The following is a 12,278-nucleotide window of genomic DNA, read 5'->3' as shown; positions in this document are numbered from 1 at the left end:
AAGAGTTAATTATAACTAAAAATCTGAAATTTGCAAGCTTTCTTCTGTCCAGTCCAGCAAACACCAGCACCACAAAATATTTAACAAGATCTGGATTCTGAAAAGATTTATTTCTAGACTTAACTTTCAGCAAATTACTTGCATTCTTAAATCCAGGGTTAGTTTTGTGTGGAAAGAGGTCTCAGAATGCCAGTACATATGGCCAGGGACATTTTAGCTGATTGAGAAATACATGCTTTTTTCTTTTTTTTTTTTTTCTGGAAACAGATATGTTCTATCTAGAACTTTCTGTTCCCAAATTAACCCCGTTTAAATTTAAATATTGGAAACAAATCTCCTAGAAATGCCATCTTTATCTCCCTTCTTTGCATCAGAAGTTATTCCAAACCTCTAGCCAGCAATTTTACATGTTCTGTATCAATTTTCCTTTGCTGGCACCTTTCAACAAGCCAGAAAAGCCCAGAGAAGGATAGCTGAGCTCAAGGGTATTTGCAGCATTTATTGCAATAGACACCCCCCCCCCCCCCCCCAATGGGATCCCACAAGGGAATGTTTAGTCTGGCCAGTAACAACATGCCAGTTAAACATCAGCTGGAAAGGGCACTTGACAATATCCTGTGGAGAAGCAGCAAAGCACTGACAGGGGCTTATGAGCAAATAGATTTTCTCAACTCTGTTTCCTGTGACTTGCTCATCAGAACTGTTTAGTGCGTTACACTACGTAACTCACTGATATTAATTTTTATTTTATGTTTGTACTATCAGAGTAGTTTGAAAGGCATTGTAAAGATAAATGAGATTCCTCTGAAGAAGTCACTTCACCAAATACAACCTGAAGCTATGGAAGATGATGAAAACACCTGGGAGAAAGAACTGAACGGCTATGTGACGATATGAATAGCTCTTGAAGAAGAACAGAAGTCCCTCTGACCTGCAGGTAGAATTTAACATGAATTTTAATAGACTGTCAGGGCTGCAAACTGGATCACAAAGGTCAGCAAGGAGAAGACAGTGTGACAAGAAGCCAGCAACAGATATTAGGCTGTGTCGCAACAGGGAGCCTGGGCAAGGAGGCGGAAACTTCTGTCCTCCTAACACTGACAAAGTGAATAGAGTTACAAGAGAAGGACTGCTGTGTAAATTAAACCATGGGTTAATTCTTCAAGCTGTTCTCCAGTTTTAGAGCAATCCAGTTCCAATGGTTCTAACTAAATTAGCAGTGATATTCATGGATCATCTCAGCACCATGAGCCTCACGTGCCCATGAGATCAGAATCAAACTCTACCTTCTTCCAAACTAAAAAAGCAAAAAAAGAGAAACAACAACCCATTGGGCATTAACATATATGAGAAGAATGTACAATTTTCTGGAGTAAGGAGCACAATGACATGCAGGCTAAAGTATAGGTTAGCATCACTTTCCTTGACACGCTGTCAACAATGGGTTCACGTTACACCTGAGCACAAATGTTACTGTGCAGAACAACAGCGTAATCTCAAAAGCTAGATCACATTACTCACACAGACTGAAACAACAGATTTATTGACAGAGAGTAAGCTGGCTGTGGTAGGGCTGCTATTACCCCTAATCAGTACGGTTACGTTCATGGATCAGAAAGATTTCTGTAACTGTTTTCAACAACTGAGTTTTTTCAGTGAATTCTTAGTTTGTAGCAACAGCATAGTTCGATATTGTGAGATGCCTGCAACATTAACATGATTTTAAGGAAGAAACAAAATGGCCCCAACATCTATAAACCAGTAATCAGCAGCCTCCTGTGTATTGGAAAAATATCTAGGAGGGTGTTACTGACACTGATCCAGGACAAGGGAAAAAAAATGCATGCTTAGATATTTCTGTAATGAATGTTCATCTTCCAAACCAGCTTTTAGGAGTCTTGTATTAAAAATGACTGAATAAAGGAAGGAGTTGGAACTATTTTTATTTTAATTTTCCCCTCATTTAAAAAAAGGAAAAACATCTTGAAATGTCTACATCTACAAAAATCCTTATTTCTTTTTCTTCTCTGCTTAGGAGAAGTATTTCTTCAAGCAAAAAATAAAACCAACAAACCAAAGAACCCATAATTTTTTGTTCATTTTTCAATTCACTGGAATTTGAAATATAAACATAAGTAAATGTTTAAATAAAAAGTAAATATAAATAAAACTAAACATTTTAAAAACATACACGTGAGACTGCCTCTAGAAATACAACTTTGCATACAAAGCCTTTGTGCGTATCTTTGTAAGCAAACCGGGGCTGGCTGCTCTGCAACATCAAATCAAAAGTGCAAGGCAAAGTGCTTATTTAAAATAAGCATCTAAAGAATATGATCACAGCACTGTTACAATTATAGCTCAAACAGTAGTCAGAGGAAGTGTAGTTTAAGGATCAAGAGCTTGAATTTTGCAGGAATTATGATGAGATGATTATGATGGTCCAAATAGGTTTAACAAGCCTTTGAGTGCATTTGAATTATTCTATCCTTTTATTACAAGATCAGATCTAAGAACACCTACTACATTCTTTAGCTCAGAACTGAGAGTAATGAGCTGAAGATTAAGCTGACTTTTTCGTTTTCACTAATTGGCTTGTGACTTCTGCATTATATTCTGCATGCATGCTTCCAGACCTTCACTGGGAGGTTTCTTGAAGGCATTTCTATCACACTTTCACTCTGATAGAAAGGTGTCTGAAAACATTATTCAGTGTGTGCCACCAGCTTTGAGTCAGTGAGGTAGGTATTCTATACACAAATAGCAGCTGACTGTTTAACTGAAAGCTTGTCCTAAAGCAGACATGCAGAGGCAAATGATCAGGCTAGTCTCCTTCTTTCATTTATCCATTCTCAGGGTTTGTCTCAAACTTTAATACTGTTGTTTAAAGTGTCAGAGAAAGTCAGGGAAACTGATACCCCCCACAAACACATCCCACATGCTATGTGATTGCCCTTAATTCTTATTAAGGGCTGGTTTTCACTTTTTTTTCACAACTGTATTCATTTTAAGACTTCTTCCAGGTGAAGTATGTGACATGTCACCTCTCTGACATACCATGTTTGTCCACATCTTATAGAAGAGCTTTTTTGCTTCTGAACATAACTACATGTTGTCACTTATCCACACATACTAGAAAAAGGAAAGGGAAACATGCAAATAATTTTTGGAGAAGACCAGCACTGGATTTGGTTTTTCTGGGTTTATCTGTGAAAAATTTGTCCTGTTACAGTTGTTTTTCAGATTACATTGACCCTGAGTCATTTGGAGAAAAACAAGACTTTGACACCTCTTGTAGCATGAAACAAACAAACATTATTTCTTGCAAATAACTAGGAAAAGGAGGGGAGGGGATATGAAGCTGTGAAGACAAATTTAAGGAAGTAGAAGAGAAATATTGCATTTTCTTTTCAAAAATGATTTCTGTTTCCCAGTAACTATAGTACAGTTTGTAGCAGCCTCCTCCCTTACTTTCTCACAGCAGATGCCTGCAAAACCAGATTAATGGATCCTTTCTTCAAGCCAGGTGGCAATGAGATGATGATACAATATTTCCAGCTCTCAGCACAACCTCCAACTTGTAAAATGCCGAGGCATGCCCATAAAACACAGAGAAAAGTAGGTGGACTACTCCTTAATAAGAAGAAGATATTAATGATACCAAAAACTGAGTGGTATTTACCATGAAACTCACAAAGAGAAAAAGTCCTTTGGCTATTTTCTTTTCCAATTTCATTAGAGATTAGCTTGTTTCTTTTTTTTTTACTCCTCCCCAACAGAACAGTATTCTGCTTTCTGCACAGACTTAGACGCTCGCATGTGTATTTGGCACCGGTTTGTGGTAAGGCATAATTTATCTTTCAAATTTTGCTGTGGTGACTCTCAGCCCTCAGGAAGGGCTGAGACAGATCATCATTAAGACTCTGCAGGGGTCTTGCAGCAGGTATAAATGACATTTGCACTCATAGAGAAGTACCTTTTTCGTTTGAACTCCATGTGTTGGCAGGAACAAGGCATGGTACCCTGGCTGTCCTAGATGTGCACCGGGTCTGGCATTCCTCTTTATTCTTCCACTCACAGACATTCTTCTGTCCTCCTGGAGTAATCCACGCCTCTTCTTGAATAACAAGGGGAAGTAATTCCTTGAGACATCAGTGAATGTGCACAGTTACAAGCCTTGTGTAATTTTTTGTTTGGTCTTCATTTACCAGAAGTGGAGCAGCTCTGTCCAAGTTCAAGTGATCAGTTCTGAGAGGCTTTATGAAGTGGCAGAAAGATTTGCAAACGTATGGTGAAATTCTGCAAATTTTTCATACACCTTAAATTTTACTGTCACTGCTGTCAGTATTTGTTGAAGCTTTTTATGGGAGAAAGAGCTTGCTGAAAACCTAGCAATAAACTGGGCAATCATCCCAATTAAAGTCCTTCAGGTTAAAAAAAAAGAGGACAACTTATATCACTTTTTTTTTTATGCAACAAAAATGGCCTCAAAAGCAGGACAGGCTGGTAGACTACACTTGTGCCTGAAGCACAGGTACAAGAAGGATGATATTTTCCTTGTCTGTAGCAGTAGTTTTCATTCCAAAGTCTGTACATACTTTGGACATGTACTACTCTCAGCGCAAATTCTGAACATCTTCTAGGATTAAATTGGCCTTATGTACAGAGATTGAGGAGCCTGATGGAGAAGCTGAGCCTTGGGCACAGACTTCACTTCACTCTGCCATGATTTGGTGACAAATATGAAATGGAAGTTCTGTCATTGTCTTTGTTCTGCTGTTGGACAAATGCCATTGAACACCATAAGAACAGTTTCTGTATCAAACTGCAGTTGCTGTACTCCTCCAGGATTTGTAATGTCAAGACATACCCCTCTGTTGTAGAAAAGTCTGATTCTTCTGGTTCCATCATACATCCCAAGATGTGCCTACAATAGGATGGGTTAAGCTAAAACTGAATTCCTGATGCCTTCAAAAATAATTGTCGTACAAACCACAGTCTTGCTGACTTCATCAGTGCTGCCATATCTGCAAGTGTAAACGAAGGGTAACGCAGCTGTTCATCTCACAAACCGTTGTGTATTTTGACAGTGTGGTTTTCCCCTCTTGCTTCCCTCTTTGCTTGGCTCAAACAATGAGTCTGTCCGCTGATGTGCAGAGTTAAAACACATTGTTCAGATCCAGAAACTATCTGCTGCCTTTTATCAGCTCTTTTGCACCCCTCCCTTCTAGCCACCTGCTGACAGTATCAGTAATGATATTAAAAAAAAAAAAACAACAACATTTTAGGCGCACAGATTTCAGAACTATTCAAATCTTGCCCTGTGTAGAACCTTTGTAGGGGTCTCTTTTGCCCTCAGACAAGACAGCTCTTAGTTCTGGGTCCACACACCTAAGTGAGCTGCAGATTCCATCTTCTCCATAGCTCTGGGAACCAGGATCTCTGCTGTTTGCCTTCTGTAAAAACACCTCAGCTTCTTATAGAATAGGATTGGTTTTCTCTTTTTGTGTGTGTGCGCATGCAACAGCTCGTTATGCAATCATTTCGGGGAGGGGGCTTGGCAGGCAGACTCCACTGAAATCACACTCATCAGTCTCAAAAAACACTACTGGCATTTGTTGGATATGTCTCATCCAACAGTGCTGTGGTATGGATGAGCCTCAGAATTATGGCAGAATGTCGAGTAAATGCCCCTCTTTCTGTGTACACAAACACACAGTTCTCATACCAGGAGTTGTTTATGCCAGTCAAAGAAAAAGTGGGTAGGAGTGGTGTGGGTTACATGTATTATTCTGTCTGTCACATCACCTTCACTGCCTCGTTATTTATTTATTTATGCTAAAGCCAACCTGTATTCCATCTCAGGCATGGCAGGTGTTTATATCTTGGGAATCATGCCCACATCTTATATACCTGGAGCTCAGCTCAGCCTGGGGCTGGTTGCGATTCCCATTACAGTCGCCAGGAGCTGCACGTGTCCACCTGGGAGGCAGCATCCCTCAACCTCCCTGGTGCAGCATCTGCTGGCGAGCAGAAAATGAATATTTTATAGCAGAGAAAAATAACTGGCAGCCGCCCTGCCACACCATAGTAGCCAGCACGGTGCGTGATGTATAGCATGCTGCCTAGCAATGTTGCTAAGCAACGCAGCACCATCCAAGAAAATCCTGCATTAGCTTGTAGTGGCTGGTGGGGTGGGTTAGACGTGACACTTTGCACACAGAGCGATGTAGAGAGAAGTGTGCTTTGCTTAAGACTATTATGGGCATCTCTGATCACTGATACGTCTCCCCTATTATTCTCCCTGCTCTGATGAAATGCATCACAATGCACCGTGCGCCGCAGTAATTTTCTGCTGAAAAAATACCTCCCCCCCCAACCCCCACGCTTCCTGTTTCTTAATGCTCTTCAAACCTGATTTAGAGAGTAGCGAGTAGTGGAATTTTACAGCTACATCCCATGATGCTCTCGCTCTCAATCCCATGGCCTGGCTCATACCTCAAACTAACCGTAAAGTCAGATCACAATGATGTGACTCACTATTATAACTAAAGATAGATCTTGTCAAAAGCAGTCATGAGCCCTGGATGCTAGAGATTGTTTATTCAGCGTTGTGTTTTGGGGTGGGTTCTTTTTTCTCCCTCTCCTGACACCCTAATTTTTCACATTCAGAGGTCTATCTATCCCATGTTAGTGAGTATTTGGGTTAGCAGGCAGGTATGGGCATATGCTTTTGGTGATCTGGAGGAAACATTAGACTGCACAGCAGCCGACCTGTGGGTGTGAGTTCAGTCTCACACAGGTCCCAGGTCAGAGCTTCACAGTAGCACATTCTGGGGACTCCCAAACACCATGTGGGCATGGGGCAGGAGAGCCACAGGAAGGAGGTAGAAATATTTTTAAGAGGGGTTTCTTCTAAGCCTAAAAATATTTTTTTTTCTTTTTTTTTTTAATGTTTACATGCCAGGTGTTTCCAAGTGTGAGCATTCCTCTGGAGCATTTAATAATGCATATTCCACACAGAATAAAGCAGCGCTGGTGCAGGAGACAAAAAGAAGCACCCTAGAAGCATCAACTGAGGCAAGAGGGGCTCTCTCTCCAAGATCAGAAGCTCTTGCTAAGGCCACAGAATGGCTCAGCTTCAGACAGGAGCAGGTAAGTGGCAGAACAGACACAACCTGCTCTGTTGTTAGCCACCCCGACCTCCCTCTGTGGCATTGACAATGACCATGCAACAGCAAATTACAGGCTCTGGTGAAGCTCCATGGGCATAACATCTCTACATGGCAAAACCACATGGGAACTGCGAGATACTGTCTTGGAGGAAAGCAGCATCTGCCGGTGTAAAGCAATCTGAATTCCCCCCTCAGCCTCAGCCACCCAAGCACAGGGAAAGGAGGACTGAATTTTATTACTCTATAAACATAGATATGGAAACTGGCAGGTGAGAGAGCTGGAGATAGTTCTTTGGACATACTGGATCCATTTCAGCTCTGTATAATTCCACTAGTGTCAAAAGCATTACATCAGGGACAAAACCAACTCATTATTTTTAACCTGGCTATTTCCTTTTGTGCCCTTCATTCAGGAAACCCATATGCAAGTGCATGATTTTAGTCATGTGAATATTCTCACTGGAGGCAGTGTGACTGCTCATGTACTTAGAGTTAAATGCATGCATATATACACACAGGACTGGGGCCTAAAACAGCACTGGACGGAAAAAAGAAAGAAAAGTAGTGTACGAATAGAACCATAGAATGGTTTGGGTTGGAATAGGTTCAGGAATACCTGAACAACAGTGTACCACGAGGGTCTGTGAAGAGTGTCTCTCCACTTGGGTAACAGTAATATTTCTGGCTATGTTTCCTCATTTAAGCTTGACAGTTTCTCTGAGACCAGCAGGATTCTTAGGAAAGCATTTTAAGGTATAACTGCTGTAAAGGGAGAGGGTGAGGGTGGTGAGGAGAACAAAATATCAAAAATGCTCCTAAATATTGAACAAAAAACCAAAAACAAAACCAGAAAAAAAAACCAACCCAAAGAAGCCAGTTATGCAAATGTCCTTTGGGACTGCAATCTATGTCTGTGACTTTCGTAACCTTGTCCTAATTTTCTCTCCTGCACTTGCAGGGAACACCCTAGGGGTCTTTATAGGAAGCCTCAACATACATGATTTTCTGCACTGCTTCTGACTTCACATTGCTGCTGTTCCTCAAAAAACATGACTTCCAAACACTAAGAATTATGATTTCTAACCAGTGTCTTATGTCAGCAATGCTCTACAGAAACCTTCTGAACAGCAACTCTTCTATATTTATATCTTGCAGCAATGTAGAACACAGGAAAACATAAACCAAAGAAATTTGATGAATTCAGTGTTACACCCAGACTATTTTAACAATCCCTGCTTGCAATAGCACTGCTTTCACAACTTTACAAAAACCTTTTTCAACGTCTGGCTGCAAAATTAAATGTAACGCCAAATCTCGTCCTATCAGATTGAAGCCTTCAGCATGTGATTTGAACAAGGGTGACTCTCACAGATACCATACCACATGATAAGTGATTCAATGAAGCTCCTGAAATCAGCAAAGTTACTCTGGTTTGCAGCAGAGTAAATGAGACCAGGTTTGCCATAATAAATGAATTCATAAAGAAGATGCCCACATAGATTGTGAAACAGGCTAACAAGTGTCAGAAGACTTGCTGAATTAATTTGTCATTACTATGGGGTAAGAACTACTAGAAATAGCTATGTCTATGACTTCTAGAATAATCTTCAATTTCTCATGCTCATCCAAATGAGGGAAAACATCTTTATTTTTTCAAGTCCCATGGCCACCAAACTTCCTCTTACTTGCATGTGGGACTGTTCAAATTCACTAAGAAAGCAACCAGCTTAGTTCTGTACCAACTTTCTGTTTCAGCTTTATGTATTTGCCATTTAAACAAGATGATAGGCAAATCCATGAAATTCATTTCACAGAACATTGAGCAAATGGAATGTGGAATAACGTTCTTTAGTTTCTGACATATGATCAAATGCAAGTTTGCTAGAAGGAAAAAGGAGACGTGCAACAGCCTTGAAATGGATAAAAACCTTGCCACAATAACCATAGGTAATACATGCAGAAAGTTATAATATTAGTATTGGCTTCCCTCTTGTGGTAATGAGTAAGCTGTAGCCCTAACATGCAACCAGAATCTGCTGAGGCATCTATCTAACACAAAATGCTGCAATACGCTCACTGGGCAAGATGCTTGCATCGATGCAAAAGACAGGTTAATTTCAGTTTGAAGCAGACACAAAGATCTACATGTGGGGAGTGGATGGCAGGCTGGGGTCTCAGCTTTGCAGAAATACCTCTGACCTCTGAGTATTTTGGAGATCTACTGTGCTACGAACTGGGCAGATACTGGCCCAAGTTTAAACTGAAGTAAGAGAGGTCTTCCACTTGAAAGGGCACTTTCAGTCCTAAATGAAAAGGTGGTTCATGTTCCAAATCTGCTCAGCCAATAATCTCTGCTGATTCTGCCATGTCAGTGGACATTTCTGTGACAGACCTCAAGAACATGGACCAGCACCTCTCATTCACTATGTATGTTAACATTCTGACTCCAGATGTGAGTCTATGTTAACACCTCATTTTCCACAGCAGTGCTGGAGCAGGCACTATGAATCTCCTCTTTGTTATTTTCTCCATAGCCACTCGCACATTACCACAGTCTGACTGACATTTGTGAATTTACAGTAATTTTTTTAATGACAAGCATGTGCGAGAAGATATCATTGCTATTAACAAAGTGTGCTGCAACAACACAATTTAAAACTGTTTACAAAAGGATGTTGGTCTCATTCTTGCTTTTTTTACAGATGGGAGAACTGAGGTGCAGAATAATTAGAAGCCAATCAGCAGGCCCAAAGCAGAGCTGAAAATAGAACCCAAATCTCCCTAGTCACAGAGCAGTGTTCTAACTGCTCCTCTGCCATTGTGTAAAATGATAAAGCTCAGCTATTAGTACTATCTACACCAAAGCATGTCTATTATTCACATATTTTCCCAAACCAGTTCTTTTTACCCTTGATATTTCACGGACAACCTCTAAAACAGTCAAATGTCCAAGTGAGCCCACATCAATTTTTCTAGCATAAAGCCTTGCAGATCAGTGCTTATTTCACCAACCTACAAAAATCATGTCATAGCTTACCCTTAAATTATTTTTTCAAGCTTTCTAGGTTATCTAGAGTGTAGGGGTTTTTTGTAAGTCTACACTTAAAAAGTGTAGATATTTTGCCAAGGAAACTACAAACACCTACTTATGTTTTTCTACCCCTTTTATAACAGATTACTATGGTAGCATGGAAAATAAACTAGAACACCATGAGAACCCCAAAAGTATCACAATAATATCATAACAATTAATCATTTTATCATGTGAGAATGCTAGAGTTAAACCTCCTTGGAGGACAAGAAACATAGGCATAGGTACTTGGTTTTGCAAATAGGAGAGTATTCTGATGCCAAGGTCAGTGAGTTCAGTTGCCTAACTCACTTAGTACTGTTCCTGCTCCTATTTTGAACAAGCCTAACCATTTTTGTGGTTTTACAATCATTCTTCCCCTTTTGAAGGGGAGGGGGGGGTGGGGGAGAAGAAATGTTTACTGTCCCTTGACATTGAACATTGAATGGAAAACCCTCTTCTTACAGGGAAAAAGAGCCAGATCCTCCCCAGGCAGCAAGATTTTAGTGGGTGGGTCACTGTGTAAAAAGGCTTAGTCCCCAGGGAGTCAGCATGACAGAGCACTTGAACTTACCTGCCAGAGCGGAACTGCTTATGGAGCAGAGGTATGGAAAACAACCAGGTGAATTAGATTCAGCAAAAGTACCAACTGTTCCTGTGGAAGATAAAGGGCAGTCCCTGGGAGACTGGAAAAAAAAAAGCCACAACAACAACCTTCCCTCAGCAGCTGCAGGAACAAAAACACAGTAGCAATGGGGAGGGGAGTTTGGTCCTAACTCTTCTGTGCGACATTCTCTGAGCTCAGCTCAAGACCAGGAGAGGAAAACTCCTCCACTTCTTGTAAATAAGATGAACTTTCTACAGAGGAACTTGTCAGGAACTTGTTTGCAGCTACACCCTGGCTCCTCTGGGACTCTCCCATGCACAATCCCAGGCTCAGCCAAAGGGAAACAGCCGGGTACAATTACTGACTAGCAGGTGCACAACAGCATTCAAAACAGGCCAAAAGCTCATGTTTCAGGTGAGTTGCAAGGTAAGGGAGAAAAGTATTCAGTGTTTGCAGCATTGCTTAAAATTTCTGGGTCACTAGTACAATTACTAGAGATTTTTATGAGCAGTGTTTTTTGGTTTGATTTTTTTTAAAGGAGCTGACCATAGTCTGATGGAGAGTAAGTCTGGCATGTTTTTTGGCACTGACTTGATATGCTCTAATCACTGTTAGGACTCCAGATGTATTGTTACAAATCTCATCTCCTTTTTACCTCTACATGTTGCAAATTATCTGTGGAATGGTCTTAGTCTTGCTACACGTTCTGTGGCATCTCATGCAGTTGGGCCCTCATCAAACACATCCCACCACTATCACAGTTGAAGGATCATCACATTCTTTCTAGAGATGTAAAAGTGCTGATTACAGTGAACTCTGCAGCTCTTATGCCTGCGTGAAGTCCATGTATCTTCAGTATAAACAAGAATGCATCTAAAAGTACCTAAACTCAAACCAGTTATTTTCAAAATTTCTCAATAAAAGGAAAATAAAAAGTTTTGTGTGATTTCAGTTGTAGTCTGTCTCAACAGGAGAAAAATATGACATTTATAATATCACCACATTTATTATGAAAGAATGCATTAATGTTTCAGTCCTTCAAGCACTGAAGTGGCAGACCCACAAGTAAATATTCTTTCAGGTGCTTCTCATGGAAGAACTTGTAAATATTCAAGTGCTCACTAGGTGACCAAATTGAAATCAGAGACAGGGGTAAATGTCAAATAATTAGTGACTGGCAGTATGGGGAGTTTAATTGCTTTCTAGATGAAAAGTAACTCCTAAAAACACCCATACAATGATGATGGAGGAATCCATTATTATAACAGGAATCCAAATACAAGAACAGGCTTTATTAGGATTTAAACTTTCCCTCCAGTATAAGGCATAAAGGTACAAACTGTTTAATACCTGTGGGATTTTACTTGCCCAAAATTAACCTGTGAGAGGTGCTCTAATTTTAATTCCTGAAAGCGCTACCAGGATT

General features: G+C 40.4%; 1 long non-coding RNA gene across 4 annotated transcripts in view; it reads right to left on the bottom strand.

The window, feature by feature from the left end:
* The window catches only part of LOC134165447 (uncharacterized), a 38,723-nt gene that overhangs the window by 23,681 nt on the left and 2,764 nt on the right, over window positions 1-12,278 (bottom strand). For 3 of the 4 annotated variants that reach the window (XR_009965532.1, XR_009965530.1, XR_009965531.1), the window contains exon 2: window positions 10,820-10,931. This is a non-coding gene — a long non-coding RNA (uncharacterized LOC134165447). Of the gene's footprint in view, window positions 1-8,757; window positions 9,731-10,809; window positions 10,932-12,278 lie in introns of those variants that run through there. The other variant, XR_009965529.1, reaches the window with a different exon arrangement.

Source organism: Pezoporus occidentalis, unplaced genomic scaffold (genome assembly GCF_034315485.1).
Source record: "Pezoporus occidentalis ecotype Australia unplaced genomic scaffold, CSIRO_AGI_Poc_V1 ctg24, whole genome shotgun sequence".
In the NCBI taxonomy this organism is placed as follows: domain Eukaryota; kingdom Metazoa; phylum Chordata; class Aves; order Psittaciformes; family Psittacidae; genus Pezoporus; species Pezoporus occidentalis.
This window is presented reverse-complemented; position numbering and strand designations above follow the sequence as displayed.